This window comes from Diceros bicornis, chromosome 6, assembly GCF_020826845.1.
Source record: "Diceros bicornis minor isolate mBicDic1 chromosome 6, mDicBic1.mat.cur, whole genome shotgun sequence".
In the NCBI taxonomy this organism is placed as follows: Eukaryota; Metazoa; Chordata; class Mammalia; order Perissodactyla; family Rhinocerotidae; genus Diceros; species Diceros bicornis.
The window spans coordinates 87,002,965-87,013,912 of record NC_080745.1 but is presented as its reverse complement, the minus strand read 5'-3'; the positions used below and the strand labels follow the sequence as shown (position 1 = coordinate 87,013,912).

The window sequence follows — 10,948 nt, the reverse complement described above, 5'->3', positions numbered from 1 at the left end:
GGATTTTTCCAGATGCCCTGTGTGAGGGTCCCCATATGGCAGTGCCAGAGGGAGGGCTCTGGGAAGGGGTTGTCCCAGACACGCGTCTAAAGGGCCCCCCCACTCACTATAGGAAAGGGCCCAGGAGGCAAGGGACCTTCCCTCTGGTCTCAGCCCAACCCTGAAACTGACCGGCTGTGACTTGGGCAAGTCAATTAATTGGCTCAATCTTACAGTGACTGAGCACACACTATGGGTGGACCCTGGCCAGATGCTCAACATACACAGGTGAATACGTGGTTCCTGGCCACGTGGAGTCTCAGACACGTGGGTAAGCAGATAGATGCTGAGATAAGGCCTGAAAATAGAGGCATGAAAAAGCTGCACAGGGGTCCACGGAGGCAGATGGTCATGTTGTGGGGGGGTGGGTGGGTGAGGGAAGCAGGGTGAGGAATAGAGAAGTCTTCGTGGAGGAGGGCTGCCCTGTGTGAGAAGTGGAATACTGCTGAAGTGATGGTGTATGAGATCCAAGGCTGGGTCATAAAAGCATTGCAGCTTCCGCCTTGATCTCATGGACTGCACAGCCTGGGCAAGCCAGCCACCACACTGTGAGGACACTCAGGCAGCACATGTGGAGGACACCACATGCGGAGAGGCCCATGTGGTGAGGAGCAGCCAGCGCCACTTGCCAGCCATGTGAGTGGGTGAATCCACTGGGAGTGAATCCTCCAGCCGTAGTCAAGCCTTCAGAGGACTGTAGCCCTAGCTGACCTCTGACTGCAATCCCCCGAGAGACCCCAAGCTAGAACTGCCCAGCCAAGCTGCTCCTGAATCCCTGACCACAGAAACTGTGAGAGATATTAAATGATTATTGTTGTTTTAAGCCACTAAGCTGCTCGTTTGTTATGCAATACTAGATAACTTATACAGTTGATTATTGTGATAGGCAGCTTTTAAGATGGCTGCTAAGGGTCCTAGCCTCCTGGTTGGTCATTCATGCCCTCATGTAATGCCCTCCCTTTGAGTGTGGAGTGGACAGAGTGAGTTGCTCCTAATGAAAGAATAGGGCACACCTGATGAGGTGTCAATTTGCGATCACATTACAGAAAGACCTTGGCTTCCTCATAGCTTGCCTCTCTCACTCTCTCGCTGGCTCTGAGGGGTGCAGCCGCCATGTTGCAAGCTGCCCTGTGGAGAGGCCCCCTTAGCCAAGGACTGAGGGACGTCTCCAACCAACAGCCAGTGAGGAACTGAATCTTGCTGCAACCAAGGTGAGCTTAGAGTTGAATTTTGAAGTGACTGTTGCCCCAGCAGACACCTTGATTCCAGCCTTCTGGGAGACCCTGAGCGAGAGGACTCGGAGAAGCCAGACCCAGGCTCCTGGCCTACAGAAACTGTGAGGTAGTAAGTGTTTGTGGTTTTATAGCTGCTGAGGATGGGGGTCATTTGTCACGTAGCAGTGGATAACTAACACAGTTATGATGAATGGTGCCAGCCTCACTCATCCTGTCCCCAGGTGAGCCACCTGGCTTCGATCTAGACTTGGGTCTCAGCCTACCACTCTAACTTTGGTCAGCCAAGGGCCTGGAGCAGGTGGGGGGCTGTTGAGGGGATGAGAATAGGAGGGGGCACATCCTATCACCTGCCACTTTCTGGAAAACCAAGCCAGCCTCCATAAGACCATAGGAGGCGAGTAAGCATGTGGGCGAGACATAAGTTCAAGGCCAGGTTCTCTCACCTTGTGCCTGTGTGACCTTGAACAGAGTTACAAGACCTCCCCAAGCTCTTGTTCCCAAGTGGCCCTCCTGGAGCAGAAAGGGAAGCCACAGAGTCATCGAACTGCCCAGTCAGCACCAGCCAGAGAGCAGACAGGAGTGCTAAGCAAGAGGATCTTTGGACGGAGCTTGGGGCTGGAACATGGAGGGTGCTTGATACAATCTTGACTCTGTAGTTGTTAGGATTCTTGGCATCATCGTCTTTATCCCAGCCACTGTTGTCACAAAGCCCTCTCCGCGCTATCCTGTTACCCGGACCTGGAAAGACCTAAGGAGGATGCCTGCTCTTTACGGATGGGGAGGTCTCAGCTGTGCAGTCACCGTGACTTTGCATGGGGCTTTCCGAAGAACGCTCTTCTGGATCAAGTCACCCCCTTGCTCGGCGAGTCTGAGCCTGAGCTTTGCATGACTTCCTGCCTGGAATACCAACGCCTCCGTCCACTGCCCAGAGCTCTCCCACTCTCCTCCACTGCATGCGCGGAGGGCCTGCCTTGCTTGGGCATTTATTTCTTGCTGGATGACATGATGATTTAATTTTTGCCTGGGGTATCATTCAGCCCAAGTTTGTGCTGAAGTGAAACATATTTCAGCACCCACCGATTTCCATATAGATAAAAAAAGAAAAAAAAAAAAGGAAGGAAGAAAACCTCAACCAGTGTCTTCACAAACTCTGCATTTGAAACCTGTTTCTTGAAGACGGATTGCTCTGTTAGGCTGCTAAGAGGTTTTCTTGACTTGTCAACAGTTTTATCCCCCCCACAAACATTCCTGGCTATAAATTATTCATTGCCCGGTTAGTGGTTAAAAAAAAAAAAGATGCCTGAGGCTGAGGCACTTTCTTAATGCTCCCTCTGCTTTTCAGATCCAAGTTGTTTTTTTCCTGTCTGCTGCTGGAAGAGTAGAAATAACTGTAAGTCTCTTGACTCTGAGGTTCAAGGCTGCAGCCTAAGGCGCAAGCCGTGTGGAGCCCAGTGTGAACTTGGCGGGGGCGGGGTGGGGGGGCTAGTCATTTACATCTGGGGTAAGGCAGGACACTGGGGTATCAAATATATGTCAATGTAGGAAATAGGTGTGTTTGAGGCTGTCTTCTTTTTTTTCTGTTGGCAGGAACTCCGAGATTTTCAGAAAAGCAGAGAGGAGACTTGATTCTGTTCTAGTCCTAACATTTCAGAGTCCACAGCTTGAGAGGATCTGAGACTTTCTCTGCTCACCTGATCCCACTCTCCCTGGGCCCCTCCCCAGGTGGGGGCCCTGCCAAGAGACAGTACCTCCTTGTCTTTCTCCCTCCTGCTCACCCTCTCTTGTCCTGCTCGTCCCTGGGCCATCACGCCCCCCCCAACCTGCCTCCTCCTCCAGCATGGTGTCGGGGGAAGAGGGAGGATCTCCCTCTGCCCTTTCCCTTAAGGTTCTTCTGGCTGGCCAAATAATCAACAAGACAGGTTAGCAGGAGAAAATAATACCAAGTTTAATAACATGTATACATGGGAGAAAGCAGGGACACTGCGTTTCTCAACACAATAGCAGAAATTCTCGTCTTAAATATCATTTTCAGCCAATGACAAAGGAGGATTTTGGGGGTGGGGGGAGTCAGTTACAGGAGATTACCACTAAAGCACAGTAAACAAGAGTAAGGTTTATTATGTAGCTCAAGGCCTCACCTTCCACATTGAGAAGTCACTAGAAATGAGCTCATCCCCCTCTCTTCTCTAAACAGAGAGGGAGATACCTTTACAAATGGAGATTTCCCTTATAAATGTAAATGATTGTCTGGCAACTCTTCGCAGGGTCATCCAGAGAATGTAGCCAGAGAGACAGAACTTCTGATAAGAGGGGCTTGTTGGTGCCTTTCCTATTGTAACATTTACCCTACGTGATCTTTACAGCCATCATGATAGATCTGTTCCAGGAAGGAGCCACCATGTCAAATTTTTTAGGCAGTTAGTGGGGGAGGTCAAATGTCCCTAGAGAAAACAACCAAGGTAAAGAGATAGATTTCAGGGTGGCCAAATCTTGATCTCCCACAATGGTTTCTCAGGTTTACCATCTCTGCACCCCCTGGGACGTGGATGGAGGTGGTGGCGTGGGATTAGGCTTCAGAGCTTGGGGCCCTATTAGCTGCAACAAAGCCCAGCAACGTGGGTGGCTTAAAACAACAGAAATCCATTTTCTTACAGTCCTGGAGGCTAGGAGTCAGAAATCAAGGTGCCAGCAGGGCGGTGCTCCCTGGAGACTCTGGGTAGAATTCTTCCTTACCTCTCCCCAGCGCCCACTGGGCCAAGGATCCCTGGCCTGCAGCTGCAGTCTCCACCTCCACCGTCACACAGCATTCTTCCTGTGTGTGTCTGTGTCCAATCTCTCTTCTTATAAAAATACTGATCATATTGAACGAAAGCCTACCCTACTCCTCTTCTTAACTTCGCTAGTTACATCTGCAAAGACCCGATTTCCAAATACGGTCACATTCACAGTTATCAAGCGTTGGGACTTCAACATATCTTTTTGAGGGACATAATTCAACCCAGTCAGAGGAGGGAGGAGCCCGCAGTGATCAGGCCTCAGAGCAGAGCACCAGAAGGATCAGAAGGCCAAAGAGTTGGCATCCTGCTGAGACCTCACCTCTCCCAGCAATGCTCTTACACGTTATTACCCTGAATAAATGTCTGTGGGCCCCAGCCTTGAGGGGCAGGGCCAAAGGCCCCTTCTCAGACCCTGGCCGTGCAGGTACCAGGCTCTGGTGTGGGCCTGAAAACCTGTCCTTTCACCCCTGCCTAGAGGGAAAATTGGGCTGATCGTGAGATTGACCCATCTCGAATGGGAACTAGACCTCCCTGGACAGCAGCTGCCTTGGATCTTGTCTGGTGGCCTGATCTGAGGGCACAATGCCCACCTACCATTGGAAGCAGGAGATGTGGCCTCTTGTGAGACTCCTGGCTCTATGACTCCACCCTGACTCCCAATTCCTCCTCTCCCCACATTCTCCCCAGGCACTGGGGGCTCTACCAGGGCAACATTTCTGGGTGGGCTCTGGGAAGGCCTCTGTGCTCTACTGCTCAATCTAGAGAGAACTGGCTAGTGGCAGCTAAACAGTCCCCTGTGCTAGCGCCCTGCTGAATGAAGCAGTTTCATGCTGGGAGTGATGATGGGAAGAAGTGGCCAAGAGTTTTGGCTTTCAGAGAAGATTCCAGATGATGGGTTTATAAACTCCAGTGGACATTGGATTTTGTAAAGGCCATCCAGCACCTGGCGTCCATCACCTTTCACTAGCCCAGCTATGGCTACAGGGTATGGGGTTCCAGTACCCAGACAGCAGACCGAAAGAGGCAGAGGCCTGATAGTCCCTACCCATCTCATTGGATGTGGTTGTTACTTTCTGGGTCACTTGGCTTTGGTTCAATTTAAGTTTATTTTAAGTCAGACTAAGCAGCCTTTAACTGGAGACCCTGGGGTTCCTCTGAGCCCAGGCCACCTTTAAGTGTGGGAACGAGTCAGTGTGGAGCAAAGGCAGCTGAGGGAATGGACAGGAGATAAAAGTGAGCCCCTAGCCCATGACAGTTGAGGAAGAAAGGAAATAAGTGCCAAGCTCTCCCACATACAGTATTTTACTTACTCCTCACAATAGTACACCCACTGCATAGATGAGGAGACTGAGGCTCAAAGAGGCCAAATGACCTGCCTAGGTCATCACCTGGCTAGTAAGTGGCAGAGCCTAACAGACCCAAGGTTCCCGAATGAGAGGATTTCTTCTTCAGGCAGGTAGCTTCCATGTCCTTCTGATCACATAGTGGTGGGTGGTGGCGAAGTCCAAATGGTCTTTGGGAAAATGAGATTCCTTCCAGGACTGGGTGTTGCCTTCTCCCTGGCTGTCTGGGGAGCTGCATGTGTAGCACATCTGGGTGTGAGCTATATTGATGGTGGACCTGCACACCAGGATGGGCAGCCCCACCCGGGGGGCACTTGACAGAGACTTACTCAGAGGAAGAAGATATGGCAGGGATCCAAGGGAAGAGAGACTTCTTTTCCCATTCAAGGACCAAAGAGTCAAATAAGAGAAGGGCTTTTGAAATTAGGGTTTTTCAGAGAGCATTTGGAAGCATTTTGCCGAAATCCGGACTGTTGTAAAGAGAAACAGAGGTAGCAAGGTGCTCAAAAATTTATCAATTAATTCCATCCTCTATTCTATTGTCCAAGTCATTTAGTTTTGTTTTTATTGCAATATTTCCTTTCTTAAGACTGGATTCTTTGAAATAATATTGGGATGAGTATGTATTTATTTTCTGTATTCTTTTTTTACTAAAATATAATTTACCTATCATATAGTTCATTCATTTAAAGTGTACAACTCGGTGGTTTTTAGTGTGTTCACCAAGTTGTGCATCCACCAGCACAATCAATTTTGGAGCACTCATTATCTGCAGAGGGTGCAGCCTTGGGCATGAGCCCAGCCACCCTGGGATGACAGTGGTCTTAGCAGGCCTCTCTGTGTCTTTTCCTGATCTCTCTGTTATGCTGTCTGCTTCATTTCATAATACACACAGCCCATTAGACTCCACTAATCACCCGCTGATTGCTCTATTGTTTTCAAAAATGCCCTGGGGTATAAATTGCTCAACAGTCTGAACCAATTAAATCCAGGCAGGGATAGATTTTGAGGCCAGTCTTTGAGGTTTGTTTGGCACCCAGGAGGGCTCTTCTTGGCTGTCTCTTTCCCTGGTTCTCTCTAGTGAACTAGCTAGCTTTGGGTTTAGCTTGTGGTTCTTACTTAAGAGGAGCTGTTGTTTTCAAGAGTGCCCTTAGGCTTGAACTTCCCGACATTCTGTTTTAAATAGAATCAGTTCCTTTGGGAGAGCTTCAGAACTCTCTTTTCTCATGGACTGCCTCTCCCCCTGGGCAAACTCTCTGACCTCTAACACTGGGGGCCTCTGGTCTTCTCAGCCTGCCTCTCCCATGGAACCCGTGCCCCGTGAGCAAGCTGGGGTGATTGGAGCCCCAGTCTTCTTGGTCTGCCTGCCTAGGATAGAGCCTCCATCCTATGCTTAGTGGCTGAGAGGAAAGTAGCCCTGACCTCTTGGCCACAGTCACCAGAAATTTTAGCCTTTTCAACTTAGAGTTGGAGGGCATGAGAAATGCTGGTGGTCCGTCCGTCCTGGTGAGATATGATAGCCTTGGTTAGGAGGTGAGGGAGACAGAGCCCTGACTTCTTGGCTACACCCACCCAGAGGGAAGCATCTGTCAGGCTGAACCAGAGTGAGGGAAGGACAGAGTGTGTTGTGGCTGAAATGCCACAAGATCTTGCTGTTTTTACTGAGTTTTAGTAGATTTTCTTGAATAAATAAGATTTTCTGGAAGACTTTCTTGATTTGTCATATGCCCTTAGGATAGTTCCCAGAGACTTTAAATGGTTGTTTGTTTTTTTAAAAATAGTTTTTGCCAGCTTTATTTTTTTCACTAGGGAGTTATTATGGATTTACACATGCTGTCATCCCAGAAGTGGAAACTGTATTGTTTTATTTTAATAATTAAAGCATCTTTATATTATGAATTTACCTCTAAATACAGCTTTGATGGTATGCAGTAAATTTTGACAAGTCATGTTCTAATGTTCTGTTGTATTTATCATTGACTTTCTGAACTCACTAGGAAGATTATTTTAGTTTTCAGATGAGTTATCTATTATCTATCTATCTATCTATCTATCTATCTATCTATCTATCTATCTATCTACTTTTGGTTTTTAGACTTTTATCATTCCAGTCTAGCTTTTATTGGATTTTGTGGTTTGGAGAATGGCTTGTACAATTTCCGCTCTTTGTAATTTAGAGAGGTTATCTTTTTGGGCAAGAAAGTATTTGATAAGTTTTTGCAAATGCTCCATCAAAACTTGAGAAAAAGGTATATTCTTTGCTTGTGGGGCACAAAATTCAGCATCTATCTATTAATTTAACTTTATTAATTATATTATTTTGATCCTCTGGGTATATGATAGACAGCACTCCAGCGGCTAGAGATGTGGTGGAAGGAGAAAAGAAATTGCAAAGCAAGTTTGTAAAGCAATTTTAGCCAGCTCAGGGAGATTTCCCGGGAAATGCTACTTGATGCATTTTCCCCAGGAGCTTATCCAGGTGGCCCAGAGTACAGATTCATAAAACTTTTGGCTTACCAGGGGCATTGGAGATTTTCCAGTTCCACTTCCTTGTTTTACAAACAAGGGAATTGACTCGTCCAAGGTCACACAGCTGGCAAACTCTGAGGCTGGGAACTGAATTCAGGTCCCTGGATTCTGGTAAGGGCATGAAGTCTCTGTTTTTACCCTGCATCTGGTGTTTTGTATTTTGTTTCAGTCTTCGTTGTTGTCTCTGAGACAGTTGGTGCCTTAAGAATGGTTAGAGATACATTTCTTATGGAAAAAAATGGCTGTGTATATTTATTTGTGGATACTTTACAATTTGCAAATCACTCTACAGTTTGCAAAGCATGCTTTTATATGCCTCATCTAATTTAATCTTCACAGTCAAGCGACGTTTAATACAGTACTGACACCCGAGTCCTGTGGGTGCACAAATCAAGGCTTAGAGACTGGCATTCCATGTCAGAGCCCGGGTCTTCTGCTCCCTGAGGCCGTGCACTCACTCACAGGGCCCTAGAGTCCAGTCTCACTTTGGCCTAGAGCCAATGTTCAGACTCTGTCATTTCCCAAGTGGTTCTTTTGGGGTAAAATTGTAACATCCTGCAGGACTTTTCCGTCCTCCGTTGGAACAGTGCCCGGGACAGCTGGCTGGGTTTCATGGACAAAGTGATAAGTCTGGGAAATTACTATTTTTTAAATATCACTCTGCTCTCTGCACCTGCCATCAGTAGGTTATAATCGACCAGGTGTGTGCTTGAAGTGTTTCTCTGCTTATCTTCTGGGACAATCTTAGTTCCTTCACTGTGTTTGTTTTCCCTCCTCTGCAGGAGCATTTAAGTAGCCTCATCTCAGCTGCATCCTCCCACCCAGGGCTGTTGCTCAGCCAGCGTTTCACGTTCTCATCCGGTAGCTTTGGATCCACCTAAATTTGCTATGGAGTGATCAGAGGCTCCTAACAGCCTTACCTCAAATAACTGGCCTCAAACAATAGTTGCTATGTAGGGTTGAATTGGTTCTCTACTGTCGAGTAATGAATTGCCACAAAATTTAGTGGTTGAAAACAACAATCCACATTTACTAACTCAAGCAGTTTCTGTGGCTCAGCAATTCGGGAGCATCTTAGCTGAGTGGTTCTGGCTCAGGGTCTCTCATTAGGGTACAGTCAGATGTCAGTGGGGCTGCTGTCCTCTGAAGGTTTGCCTGGGGCTGGAGGGTCTGCTTCCAAGGAGGCTCCACACACTTGGCTGGCAGGCCAGTGCCGGCTGTTGGCAGGAGGCCTCAGCTCCTTCCACGTGGACCTCTCCACAGGGCTGCTTGAGTGTCCTCACAACATGGTGGCCAGCTTCCCCCAGAGTGAGCGATGCAAGAAAGAGAAGTCAGAAGCTCAATGTATCTTTAATGGTCTGGCCTGGGAAGTCACACCCGTCATTTCTGCAGTATCCAGTTGGTTACATTTCTGCAATATCTCTATTCAGTGGGGAGGAGAGAGAAGACACAGGCTGTGAATACCAGGAGGTGAGAATCCCTGGGGGCCACTTGGAGGTGGCCAACCACAGAGTACACCAACCAAGTGCTAGAACCTGTGCTAGCTACTTCATTACTTTTCTCTGCTCAGCAGCTCTGAGAGGCAGGCCTCGTTTGTCCCTATTTTACAGAAGGGGAAACAGAGAGATGAAGTAATTTGCCTCTTGACTCTCCAAGTGGATTTGAACCCAGCTCCAAAGCTTGAGCGTTAGCCCCTTGTCCTGTACTGACTCTTGGTGTCTTCTGTGCCCTCTGTCTTCCAGCAAGTATCATGCTCTGCTCAGCTGTTCTGCGAGAGACTCAGTAGCTCCAAGTGGGCAACTGAGCTCTTGGACTGGAACACAGGACCGAGGCAGCAGTGGAGTTGCCTCCATTTGAGCTCAGGTTGGATTAACAGAAATATGATGTCTAGAATCTAGGAGGTGAGAGTCTCTGCTCTGGTCATATAGTATAGGATTGTGGGTACCTCGATGTGAGAAGTCTGGAGACGCTGGAACCTGTTTAGGGAGGACAACCCTAGGGCAAGGGGAGAGCTGAGGAACTGGGAATGCCTAACCTGGGATAAAAGCAACCAATGGACCACCAAGATTTAAAATAGGGCTGTGAAAATTTACACACTATTTTGTGCTGAGGCCCAAGGCCTGGAGGAGGGCCTGGTCAGATGACTACAAAATTCTCCAAACTGGTTTCTCCAAGATCTGACTTTGCCTCTTACAATCTATGCCCCGGAAAGCAATCAGGGAATTTCGTTTTAAAGTATAGATCTCACATGTCACCCACCTGCTCAGCACGCTTTATGGCTTTGCATCAAGACTCTGGTTGTGGGCTTGGCAGTCGAGGCCCAGCCTGGTCTAGCCCCAGCCTCACCTCACACTGTGAGTCTACTCTCTGTCCTCCACCCAAAATGGCCTTTCTTTTCCTTCTGCAGACAATCCGTGCTCACAGGAACACGTCCACACCCACTCATATTCACAGGTGGACACACACATGCATACTCACACATACATGCACAAAACATACTTATATACACACTCACACAAGGAACATGTTCATACTTCTGCACACACACACTCACATACACAAACACACTCAAACACACAGGACACTCACGCACATATGCACACATGGACACACACACTCACACATGGGAACATGTTGTCCATACTCCCCCACATGCATACACCTGGAACACATTCATATACAAACATGTTCACACACATGCATACACAAACTCATATTCAATACACACACAAACATATTAACACACATAAAAACACATTACCTATGTTCACACTCACGTGCACACACATGGACATACACACATTCACAGACACATGCTCACATGCATTCACACATACACACTCTCCCATACACACTCATGTGTACATCTAAATGTTTACAAGAACACACATACTTACCCATACACTCTCACTCGTGCACACACACGCAAATACACACACATGCATTCATGCATTCACCCACACGACTTCCATCCACTCTCATGTGCACACACACGCTCACCCTCACACACATGGTCATGCTCACA

At 47.9% G+C, this 10,948-nt stretch overlaps 1 long non-coding RNA gene across 1 annotated transcript; it reads left to right on the top strand.

The window, feature by feature from the left end:
* The first annotated feature begins 219 nt into the window (after positions 1-219).
* On the top strand, positions 220-2,889 carry LOC131406837 (uncharacterized). Its single transcript, XR_009220361.1, has 3 exons — positions 220-267; positions 2,617-2,664; positions 2,862-2,889. It is a non-coding gene; the product is annotated as an uncharacterized LOC131406837 (long non-coding RNA).
* Positions 2,890-10,948: the final 8,059 nt, after the last annotated feature.